This window comes from Excalfactoria chinensis, chromosome 2 (genome assembly GCF_039878825.1).
Source record: "Excalfactoria chinensis isolate bCotChi1 chromosome 2, bCotChi1.hap2, whole genome shotgun sequence".
NCBI classification, from domain to species: domain Eukaryota; kingdom Metazoa; phylum Chordata; class Aves; order Galliformes; family Phasianidae; genus Excalfactoria; species Excalfactoria chinensis.
The window spans coordinates 110286986-110299818 of NC_092826.1; positions in this window are offsets into that span (position 1 = coordinate 110286986).

The window sequence follows — 12833 nt, forward strand, 5'->3', positions numbered from 1 at the left end:
TTTTCCTCCCTTTACCAGACAAAGTTCTGACATCCAGGCATGGTTGAACTTACAGCTTCAGACTCATTTATTTGAAAGTACTGCAAGATGCATGGAGTAGTAAACTGTCATAGATGGCATACATGAGGCCTTCTGAAGGTAAGCAGGTTTTTGGTTTTATTTTTTTCTTTATTTCTGTGCCCACAGCTGTTGCATTTAGCAAATTCTCACTTGCTGCAACCTAGGGCCTTGCTACTCTGCTGTTGTTGCTGCACTTTCCACTGCGTTACATGTGTGTTACATGTCTATGGATGTAACTGTTAGGTACACAAAAGGTATGTTTTTGACAGAACATAATAACAACCTTTGAGACTTCACCCTAACACTTCTATCACAGAGAGCTTGAAGCTATAGATTTAGCTTTCAATGCATGGTTCCAGGAACCCTTTGGCACTCTCACCTCTGGCTGATTTTGCTGGCAATCCATACCAGCAACATCTGACTTCTAATTGGCTTTGATGTCTCTTTCCACAGGCTTTCAGTGTATGGCCTTAAACAGACCATTGTTCTCTTGATTAAAATAACTTGCTTTGAAACAAAGACTCATGTGTGCCACAGAGTAAAAAAAAAAAAAAAAAAACAAACAAACAAAAAAACAACAGAGAAACCCAAAACACTAAAAAACAAACAAACAAACGAAAAACAAAAAACAAAGAGGGAGGAGAAAACATTGTATCCAACTTGTGAGGTAGATGGGTAAGTGTTTTAATATGGAGGGTCTGGCATGCCCAGGTTTACAGAGCCAGGTGGAAGTTGGAGGTGAGCAGGGGTTCTGGCTTCTAGCCTGGATGGAGCTATGGGCTTCTCTGTCACCACAGGCAGCCAGTTAAATCTCTCTGCTCTTTGCCTGATCCAACAGGAAAACTGGACAGAAAGCAAGACTTGTTCTATACCAGATGTTTTTTGCCGAATTAAATTTTCCAAGGTAAGTTAAATGCAAAAAGTGCTTTGATCAAAGGCCTAGTTTTTTATTTTCGTAGCATTTGCAATGAAATGCAAGGCTGATAGCTATCTCTCTTAAAGGTGTAGTGTTTCATATTCAATATGGAGAAAGGGACAGTATCTATTAATGAGAGTTTACCCAGCCCCGTTTCAGAACATTTTCACAAATACTGAGCACCCCTCAACAAGGCTAGAGAGAGTTTTGCATTCTTTTCCTTCTTTGTTAAATGAATGACATGGTTTGAAGCCTGTAGAAGATATACAGAGCATGCAGATATTGTTTTATGTAGGCTTCTGTTCCTGAGGACAGGGATCAGAGGTGGGAATCTTCTGTCACGTAAGACGGCAGTACATAACTGCCCTCCCAACCAGTGAAGAAATCTCCTGTGTGAGAAAAGCACTTTCATGTGGCAGTGTTTCACCTTTCTAGCATTTCCATTGCTGAGGACTCACATCTGTACACCACATGGGCATCTCATATGGGTGCAGCTAGTAACATGAACTGCTCGTGGCTCTATAAAAGCATATCCACTTCACTATGCATTCCTGCATCTGCTAGAGGTGGCCTAATTGTTTTCAGCATGTCTGGGAATTTTTATTGCGTTTAGGAAGTATTTATGGTACATAGAAATCCATATGAAGGAGGACTGACAGGTGGAAGGGAATTGCTCTTTTGCTGATCATGAGAGAAGTTGCATATGAAAAATGCATCATGAAACATACTCTAAAGGATGGGAAATAAAGGTTGTCTTTGTGCAGAAGGGAGTTAAACAGACAGGAGGTCTTGATTTCACTAGTGGTGTGAATGGTATCTGAGCCTTTTGTGGACTTGCCTCCCATTTCTTCCTTTAGAAGAAATCTATATGTTATGAAGCCTGACATGACACAAAATGAATTGTGAGAAAGACATATCTTAACAATAAGGAATGATTGTCCCAAAATGGAAGGACAGTAAAAGTTCCTCCTTCTGTATTGAAGCTGAGATCCTTCAAGTATTTCCACAAATTTGAAGGTGAGTTCACCACCCTGGAAATAGGAGGCAAAATATTGTCTGTTTGTAACAAATAGTTTGGAGTGGCCAAAAGAAATACTATTGATTTGCAGAAATCGAACTCTATATCCCAAGATACATAGAGCAGGTATGTTTATTCCAGCGCTGCACATAACGCTGGATGCAAGGGGGATCTCTCCTCCTTACTTGCACAACCGCAAAAAGAAGTATTACATTTTAAAAAGCCAACCTCATACGAAATCAGCAGATTTCTAATAACTCATTCGCATATTCCATCCTTTTCCAAGAAATTGTTTATATAATGTCCCTCCTCCTGGGGCATGCGTTATAGCCTCCTCTGGTGGTCATTGGATGAAGGCTCAATGTCTTCCTCCCCATCTGATGGTCGTTCCTGGATGAAGTCAGTAGTCTTCATCACTGTGTCCTCCCAACCTTTGTCCCAGTTTAGAGCATTCCCCTTACCTTGCATGCCTCTGCAGTTCTTTATCATGTTTGTTCCTCTTTCCATTGTTCTCTCATTGGTCCCTTCTCTGCTGGTGGGAGATAACTTTCCTTTTGAGATAGCTCATGGTAGTGCTTCCTTGGGCTAACAAAAAGTTGAGCTAATCAAGTGCTTCCTTGGGCCAACAAAAGTTAAACCAAGCAAGTGCTTCCAAAAACTAAACTAAGTGAACATTTTCTTGAGCTTGCAAAAGCCGAATTAAACTATGCTATTAATCTTCTAAGTCTTTCACTATCTTGAGAAGCTTTATTTGCCAAACTGGATCAGTATACCGCATTATCTCTTTCACAGAACCATTGAAACAGTTCCTCCCCAGCCCCCTGATGTAAAAGGGGGGAGTTTTTCTGGGGGTAATACTCACTTTGAAGAGATGCAGTTTCTGAACCGATGTTGGCATTTTCTTCCATCTTTTCTGTTTTTACACACTTCCAAGAATTTTCCCTTGGTGTCTCAGCTGGTTGTTTCTCCACATTGTCAGATGATTTAAGCAATGGCAAATATCAGTACCTGAAGTGTGAAATCTTGTCATTGGAAGCATACTTTGTTTAACTGACACACACACACACACAGATTTATTAAAGCAACAGTGAGTTTATTTATTTATTGTTACCTTCTACATCACAGCAACTTTCAGTAGGTCTGATATCGCAGTCAGAGTTCCCACAACACAGCAAACTAGCATGGCAATTTCTTCTACAGCTACTATTAAATTCCGGGCAGCAGCTCTGCCATCTGCAGCCCATCTGCTGGCCCTAACATCTAAGACTCAGACTTCAACTATGGGCAGCTAAACTCCACAAATTGTCAGTAATGAAGGGTCCATCATAATCATTTCGTGCGTCAAACACCTGTGTGAGCAATACAATGAAGGAATGATTATTTTCAGGAAAATGAAAATAGGATTATATGGAGCATTACTTGGGGCAGAATGGGAATATTTAAGTGTCATATGTTTAGAACAGAAAATACATTCACTGTAGCACTTCATAATGAAAGGATGGCACATCAGCATGACAATTTGCGTAATGCAACAAATGGTTAAGATGTCTACAGATCTACTCCTTGTAGCAGACAATCATCCAGGGAAGTCACAGAGCAGCACGCATACCAACTGGCAGCAGTTTCCTAATAGAATGGAGAATGATGATTAAAACCCAACAGCTTTGACACGCATATGCAAACTCACATAGAGGTTCCTCTTTGTTGAATGTTCCCAATTGTTTACTGTCTGAATTAGAGGGATGGTTCTGCCGTTACTGTTGCACAGTCTGTCCCTGATAACCAGGAAACTCTGAAAGCTTTCTGGTTGTATATAGCCTGTATATGTGTTTTTCTTTGATAAACATGATGATAGGATGTGTAGCTACCCACTGCATTGCTCTGTCAAAGCAACATCTCCTTTATACATGATTCTGTGAAGAGGGAATAAACTGAGATAATAGTGTCTAGTTTTTTTTTTGTTTGTTTGTTTTTGTTTTTGTTTTTTGTTTTTTTTCTGAATCCTGAAGACCAGTGTTAGGAGTCATTGTATCTCCTATTTCCAGCATAAGAGTGAAATCCTGTAATCCTGTATTACTAAAACTGCAAGCATGTTTATTTGAGATTTTGTCACATACCAGAGAGTGAGTATTCTGACTTTCCAAGGTATTTGCAGCTAGCCGTGGTGAGGTGTGCTCAGTGCTTGTGAAGATGTCCTGAAACGAGGCTGGCTAAAACGCCACGGCATGGTATGGTGCTGTTCCATGAAAGATGTCTTATGGATAACACAGAATAAGGACTAAATTAATTTGCATTTAAAAACAAACAAACAAAAAACTATCTGGCAAAATGATAAGGAAGAACTTTCGTTATGTAGACAGAAAGTAAAATACACAGGCAAAATGAGAATGAGAGTTTGGATGTTAGCAGATTGTCAATTATGCCCCGAGGATGAGGATTTTGAACCTGATGCAGAAGGTGGTAGGAAGTCATACGAGGGTGATAGCTAGAGAAATGACCTGAACTGAACTTCTGACTTGAGAAGTTAAAGAGAAATGGAGCTGTTTAAAGAAACGGAAGGTGTTATGCCTCTGGGAAGTGATCAAAATATTTTGCTGTTGACATAGTAATATTACTGATCTGACATAAAAACCAAACCAAACCAAACAAACAAACAAAATAAACAACAGAACAATTTTCCTCCATTCCCCATTAAAGATTCTCCTTCCTTTTTAATTGAAGATGAATATGCATACACATGCCATGTTTATTATATGCAATTATAAGATTTATATTACATACATACATTTACATAGACATTATTTCTTACAAATCAGAAGATTTCTGCATCTGCCGAGAAAAATACAGGATGGACGTGTCACTTTTGAAACTGACAGTGGTAGTGAAGTGAGTAGGAGGTCAGTGACACAGGGGAGATGCAGAAGCCCTGTCTCTTTATATGAGTTCACCTGATAGTAATATTATCCTTTTCCCAGGATGGCAAAAGCCATTGACTGGTACATACAAACAGCAGGACCCCAAGCATAATTCCTGTAGAACCACACTGTGGGTTTTGCAACACATTGCTAAAACCTAGGTATTCTGAACAAGATTAGAGATTTTGAGATGAAAACACCTGGAAAACATCTGAAGAGATATAGAAACTCACAGCTGCGTACATCTAAGAAAACTAGAAATGTAAAGAATGCTTTCATATTCTTTATTCATAGTGAAGAAAAATGAATACTCTTTCTATCTTATCTGCAAAGATATCATTGAAAAAATCATTTTGACTGACTGGCGTGTTTGAAAAGAATAGTCAACTGGTTGGCATTTCAGAGGAAGAAGTCCATGGTTGTGAGACACTGGTGTCAAGGTTTTTGTGAAACTCAGAAACTTATATTCTTGTCATTCTAATGCATTTTGTGTGAGTCTTTTTTCATCTGTAGACCTCTTGGCATTTTCGGAAGCAGGTGTCAGCCCTTACACTGAGAATTCAGTCCTAGTCACCACAATTTTTTTTTTGTTTGTTTGTTTTTTGTTTTTGTTTTCTTTTGCTGGCTCATAGGAGTTTAAAGAGGTCCTTGGGCTCCATATGCTGAAAAAGGCTGATATAATGAATTAGGAGAGTGCAGTGGAGTCCAATGAATTATTTTATTACCTATGCCTAAAGACCGTGGATCAATCTCCAGCCCTGTGGTACATGTGGACTCAATACATCAAGTGCAGAAAGTGGTGGTCAGTGGCTCAGTGTCTGGGCGGAGATCGTTGATGAGTGATGTCCCCCAGGGGTTAGTGCTCTTTAATATCTTAATCAGTGACATTGACAGTGGGGTTGTGTGCACCCTCATCAAGTTTGCTGATGATACCAAGGTGTGGGGTGCAGTTGATAGAATTCCATCCAGTGAGACCAAGACAGGCTTGAGCAGTGGGCCTAGGTGAACCACGAGGTTCAACAAATCCAAAGGCCAGGTCTTGCACCTGTGTCAAGGCAACTCCCATTACTAATACAAACTGGAGAATGAAAGGATTGAGAGAAGATCAGATGAAGGTGGATGGGAAGCTGTGGGAATACAAGAAGGACTGTGAGAACACCTCTAGAAGAACAGCTCACAGCTCTGATTTGATAAGCGCCCGCACAAGCAGTTGAAGAGTGTTTATGGAATGTTCTGTTGTCATGTAGGGGCAAATGGGAATGCTAGGAAAAGAAAACTTGTGAAGGTATATTTGTGATGTGAGTACTTGTAATAAACAATTTGGATCATTCTCATCTGAGTCCATGCATCAGACTCAGCAGTAAGCTGGACATGAGCCAGCAGTGTGTCCTTGCAGCCCAGAAGGCCAACCATATCCTGGGCTACATCAAAAGAAGTGTGGCCAGCAGGTTGAGGGAGGTGATCCTGCACCTCTACTCTGAGCTGGTGAAACCTCATCTGGAGTCCAGATGTGGAGACCTTAGTACAGGAGAGACATAGACCTGTTGGAGCACATCCAGAGAAGGGCTACAAAAATGATCTGTGGAATGGAGCACCTCTCCTATGAGGACAGGCTGAGATAGCTGAGGCTCTTCAGCCTGGAGTGGAGAAGACTGCAAGGTGACCTGTTAGTAGCCTTTCATTATCTAAAGGGGAGCCACAGGAAAGAAGGGGACAGACTCTTCAGCAGTGTCTGTGGTGATAGATCAAGGGGAAATGGTTTCAAGCTCAAAAGGGTAGATATAAGTTAGATAAAAAGTCTTTTACAGTGAAGGTGGCGAGGCATTGGAGCAGATTACCTAGTACTGTGGTTGATGCCCCATCCCTAGAGACTCTCAGGGTGAGGCTGGATAAGGCTCTGGGCAAGCTGATATAGCTGTGGTGCCCCTGTTCCTTGCAAGGGATTTAGACTGGATGACCTTCATAGTTCTCTTCCAACTCTAAGGATTCTATGATTCTATGACATTAGTAGTCAAGTTTCAAAAAACTATCTGAAACTGGTAAACCAAGTGACTTTTAGTAGTAAATATTCAAGTAGCTAAATGTGATGAAATGTGAGAACTAGAATGAAATCAAGAATTTTATTTGGAAGCTTCAACTCAGGATATTTTTGTGTACATGGTCCAAAAATTTGATTTACCTAGAGACATTTGTGGATTAATTTAGACAGTGTCATATCTCCAATTATAATTGGAATTATAAGCCTCTTATGGCCTTTGTTACCAGCCTCCCTTCTAAATATGAATGTAAGATTCAGTTTGGACTGGAAACTGGGAACTGAGTATAAGGTTTTTTTAATTTTTATACATAGTTAAGAAAAAATATTGACAAATATTGGAGTCTATGTACTTACTGAAGTCTGAAGGTATAGGTAAGTTCCTCTCTAAGGAAATATTAGTGTGCTGAGACTCTGAAGATGGATGGTCACTGATTAAGTGCCTGAGAAATTTTAAAGACCTCTCTCCTCATGGTGACATTGGTTATTTTCTTTTCTTCAGATTGTCAATCTCTGCTAGTTCTGAGTACATATAAAGGCTACCTTGAAAGTAATGCGTCTTATATTAATATGCTGGCCTATGACATCAGAGGCAGATGCTGATAGACTGGCAGTAGAGTCTGAATCTTCCCACCAGCGTTCCATTACATGTGGTTGCTGTGTGAGAGATGACAGCAGAGGGGCAGTCTGACAAAATGGTATCTATCTGACATGGAAGTGTCTCTGAAGAGAAGGGTTATGACTGAATTCCAATGTGTGGAAAAAAAAAAAAGACTCGCTGATGTTCATTGATGTTTGCTGAATGTTTATGGAGACCAAACAGGGTGTGAGCACAGTGAGGTGGAGGGTGTTGCATTCCAGTGGTAGTGACAGTGGGTCACCTCTGCTGGTGCCAGTTTTTACGAATGTGGTATGCAGGCTCTTATTCATTTATGGTGAAAATGCATAACTAATAGTGGTGCCTGTGTCGAAGAACATTTTTGCAGATGAGAATTTGCTTTATCATACAGTGTTATTGTGCTCTTTGTAGCTTGTTTTTTCCTTACCTTTTCTCCGTACTGCAGTAGAATCCAAAAGGTAGTCTTAAATGACATGTGACTACTAACTTACTGCCATTCTACTTTGTATTCATAACTCTAATGCAGTTGCACCTGCTCTGATGCAATATTGTGTCAAGGAAGTAATATTAACCAATTACTTATTCTCTCTGCATACTAAATAGAGTTAAAAGTGCAATGTTATGGTAATGAGATAAGGAATTCACTTTCTGGGAACCAGCAGTGTATTTATAAGTTGGCAGACAGAGAAATAACTGTTTCTAAAAATAGAGTACTTCTTTCTCATCATTTTAAAAAATCTACTCCAGTGTTTCATTTATGATACAGGATTTGGCAGATATTAAACTCTGAAACTTAAACAGACTCAAATAAAACATGTCAGTTTTAGGTCAGTGACAGCACAAACATGTTGCCAAAAGGATGAGTGCCTGCATTATTTTGAAGTCAATAATAAAAATTCCATCCACTTTGGGAGTGTAGTGGCCTCCCCTTTATTTAGCTTATAAATAAGAAAATTCAAGGTTTGAAGGCATCTGTCATTGGGCCATTTGTCTTTTTCCCCCACTTTCACCAGTTATGCCAGGGGCCTTTCCTCAATTTTACTATGATTTCAGCTGTAAGCTAAGCAATCCAGATTACAGTACTGGATTGAGTTGCTACGAAGATTTCAAAACTGAAAAGATGCTAGGCTGCATTTTATTTTGTGCACAAATATGTCTTTCACTGAACTCTGGTTAACTAATGTGAGTCTTATGTGTGGTAGTTTTTTGTGCTCTGTATGCTATTCAGTAATGATTGTGAAGGCCAGATGAACAGGAGTGGTAGTGATGAGGCTGGATAATGGCCCTTTCTCTGGTAACTTATCAGAACTTCAGTAGACTGGAAGAAAGGAAAATGTACAAGATGAAAATGTTTGGGGGACGCAGCTCATTCACAGCCTGGAATAGTGTGAAATATTTTTCTGTTCATTTAAACCTTACTTTCAAGTACAGACTTCCAAGACAGTGGCATTCCAGGTGTGTAAAGGAAACTTTTTTTTAACCCTCTGAACTTTCTGGCATTAAAATGGCAGAGGAGTCACTGACAGCGAAATCTCATCATCTTTGTTTTAATTTATAAAATAAGTAAAATGTTAAATATCACATTGTTTCAACCTTAGGTTTTCTTATGCTATCAGACTAAACCTGTTTCAGTAAGTCCATGAGAAAGCAAAAACTTCACTTTAAACAAATAGTTTCTGTTTTCCAATAGAGAATCAGTTTCTTGGTGACTGATTTTCAATAATGATTCCAATTTTATGCAACTAATCTCTAAAAGGTAAATGAGTTTCAGTTACAGGTTATGAAGTACTAAGTATATCATTTATAGATGTATCACTTGATACTTCTGAATAATTAGCCATTGGACATTTTCTTTCCATTTGTAACCTTGTTTTATTTTTACTTGTCGTGGTTTTGTGATGTAGTTCTTCTTTGTGCTCCACATGATGCTATGATGTGGAATACCAATAGCAAAAATTACAGAACCATGACATTAGTACAGAATATAAACATTTCTACTTGACCTGACATGGAAAATAGCTGAACTTCTAATACAGCAAAATAAATTGTGGGAAATCTCATTAATTGTTTCATCCAGTCCTTTGAACTGCACAGGAATTATGTCTGTACTTCACTGCATTGTTATTTTGGCAGAATTAAAACCAACAGGTTCACTTTAATTCTATAAGATTCAAGTACAATCATAATGATGTTTTTAAATAACAAATCACTTTTTTTAGAGATAACAATTCAGAATCTGGACTTTTTGAAAATAAAAAAAATATTTTATATTTAATTTAAAAATACTAAGAATGATTTTGAAGAAAAATAGAAACTAATAATATACATAAATCAGAGAATAGGTATATAATGTTTATTACTCACTTTTGGGAACCAGTTAGAGAACTTCAATGATTTCTGTAGCACTAGATATGATATGATTTTGAGTATTACTGGAAAAATGCCCTTCCAAGAGTCTCCTGAGTATTTTAACAAAACTGAGCAGTTGAGACTTTTTTTTTTTTTTTGTATCACAGTGTACTTAACCTTGTGCCCTCATCTAGTAATGTGCCCACACCAAACTTTCAATCACAATGCTCTCAGGCTTTTGGAAGTTCAGATCTTATCTGAATGACTTTGCTCCATACTCACCTTTAACAGCAACTCAGAGGAAGGACACCAGCAGTCATGTCTTGGATTTTATATCTAGCCAGTGACCCAAGCTAGCCTCATTTAGCTTGTGAAATCTTACAGTTTCACATCCAAGATAAAGAAATAAGGAAAACAAGAGCTGAATGGTTAAAAAAGGAGAAAAAAAAAAAAAAAAAAAAAAAAAAAAAAAAGAGAGAGAAAGTAGATTGTTCTTTTGGGGTCAGCTCAGCATAACCATAACAGACTAACTTCACTGTCTTCCTTGTGGTATTGATAACCTTGAAAAGAAATGTTGATGGAGTGAAACCACTGTGTTAAGCTGCACCTGGTCTGAAGTTAATACTAATTCTGGTCTGACAGCAGTTATTCTGAAGATTTCATATGGAGAATGCTGGCTGGCTGCCACCCACTGCCTTAGTGGTTATTAAGCTGAGCTTTTACAATTTGTTTCTTTGTCTCAGCCTGTGTGTGCTGAAGCTATTCCTGAGCTATTGTCAGTTTGCATACTTTAATACATTGTGGCCTCAAGACCTCTCATACACAATACCACCATATAAGTTTTCATCTTGTTGAATACTTAATATTTTAACAGTGCTCATGTATAACTAGTGGCTTTCAAAGACAAAACATCATGTTATGCCTTGGGAAACTGAATCCTTTGTTCAGGCTCATAAGTGAATACTGTTATGATGTCACACAGACAAATATCTCTTGGGTTCAAGCCTCATTCATCCATCTTCCTTTACACTATCTCAATGCAGCCCTGTGCAAAAATAAATAAATAAATAAATAAATAATAAAAGTTGCAATTGCACTTGATGCTTAACTGCTCATAAAAGGTCATTTAGGCTTTAAGAGAAAGGTCTTTGCAACGTGCAGAAAATCAGCAGGCAGTGCTGTGATGGTGTGTTTCTTCTTCCTTCATCTTCCATCTTTCTTCCTTCAGCTCTTTCCTTTTGCCTGGCCTCCCACACACATGGCCTTACACAGGAAGACAGTGAGCAACAGTATTAATAATGACCACAAGTCTGTCTTACACAAGGAGGGGCTGAACCAACTGATAGCAGAAATCTGGCTCAAAAGCTGAGTACCATTAAGCATGTGCCTAGAACTAACTTACGACTATGAGTCAGTCATCTTACCACATAATTATCGAGCAGTTCAAGAGTCCCTTTGAGTTCACTTGTGGGACAGCTAGCTGCATTATAGGATCTCCCTTTGAGTTGGGGCCTCTCAAGGTTCTGCCTGTGCAGACATCTCTTACGCCTTGACATCAAGATGCCTTGCAACTATAGATCCCCAGTGAGTGATTAGCTGTTTTAGGCTTTGTTAGCTTCACTAATTTTGTATCTTTTAAGATTTATTTGCTTTGCTAAGATTGTCTTTGTGTACATATAATCCCTTAGACATAAGCTGTTGACCAAGTCTGTGAATGAGGGTGGATCCACCTGCTCCTCAGCTTCCATGGTTCCTTACTTCCATGGCTCAAGCACTTTAGGTCAACTCAGGACAACTGATTCTCTCAGATGAAATATGAGCAAAAGAGACAAAGTTTTCTGTCAGAACAGTATCAGGCTCCCTAGAGCATAGCTCAGTAATAATAGAGAGAAGGAATCAAACACCTGCCTTCAAATCCTGAAGTGTGGTGGTTTTCTTTGTTGTTTTGTTTTTGTTTGGGTGACCTGACAAGAAGATACGTGGTTGAATGGATAAGTACCGGTGAAATTTTCTGAAAGGCTTGGAAATGATATACTCTTATGACTGGATGCAAAGTTCATTTTGAACATTTTAAATAGGCAAAAGTATCTACTTCAAGGTAAAATAGAATGTTTGGTAATTAAACAATATCATCTCTCCTGATCTGCAGGCAGTTGTCTACAGCAATTCTGCTGAGCGTGCTCTTTGAGAGAAGATAAGAATTTATCCATTAACTGTTGCCTTGAAGCGACATTGCAACTTTAGAAAACAGTTTAAATCTGTTATTTCTTGTTCTGTTTCTTCTCTACCTCTAAATAAAAGTGCATTATCTGGCATTAAAGAAGAAAGGATGGTAGAGATATATCTGTGGCAGACATCCCAGGAATCAAGAGTAGAATAAAAGATTAAAGATATTCATTCAATTAAGAGAGTGAAAAATAAGCTTGGGACCTACCTTAGCCACATACTAAGCATGTTTTGGCTTTGGTATAGTCAAAAGAAGTCAGAATTAAGGTCTGCCTTTGGCAATTTGGCCACTAGCTCGTAGTTAAGATATAAGTTTATTCATCTCCTTTTCCATTCCCTTTTTTCATCCTTTCTTCTTTCTCCCAGGCCTTAATTTTGTAGCCTGGCTCACTCAGAAAGCTTGTCCTATCAAAGAGGACACAGTGGGAAGTTTCATCAGCCAGCTGATGATCAGCTCCTCCACAGGAGGGACTAAACACGAGAGGAATAAAGGCTTCAACCCTCAGTGGTCTGTGGGTTTGAGAGTGGGATATGCTTTCCATTTAGAAGGGAGAGTGCAGTCTCCTTTCTATCACCCTTCACTTCTTGAAATGAAAGCACTTTCTGCGTGCTGGTGGAATAGTTCAGTCCTGACACCAAGGCTAACAACTGGCTCTGGGCAAAGTTATCAGGAAGTTTAACTGAGGAGTGTTAAT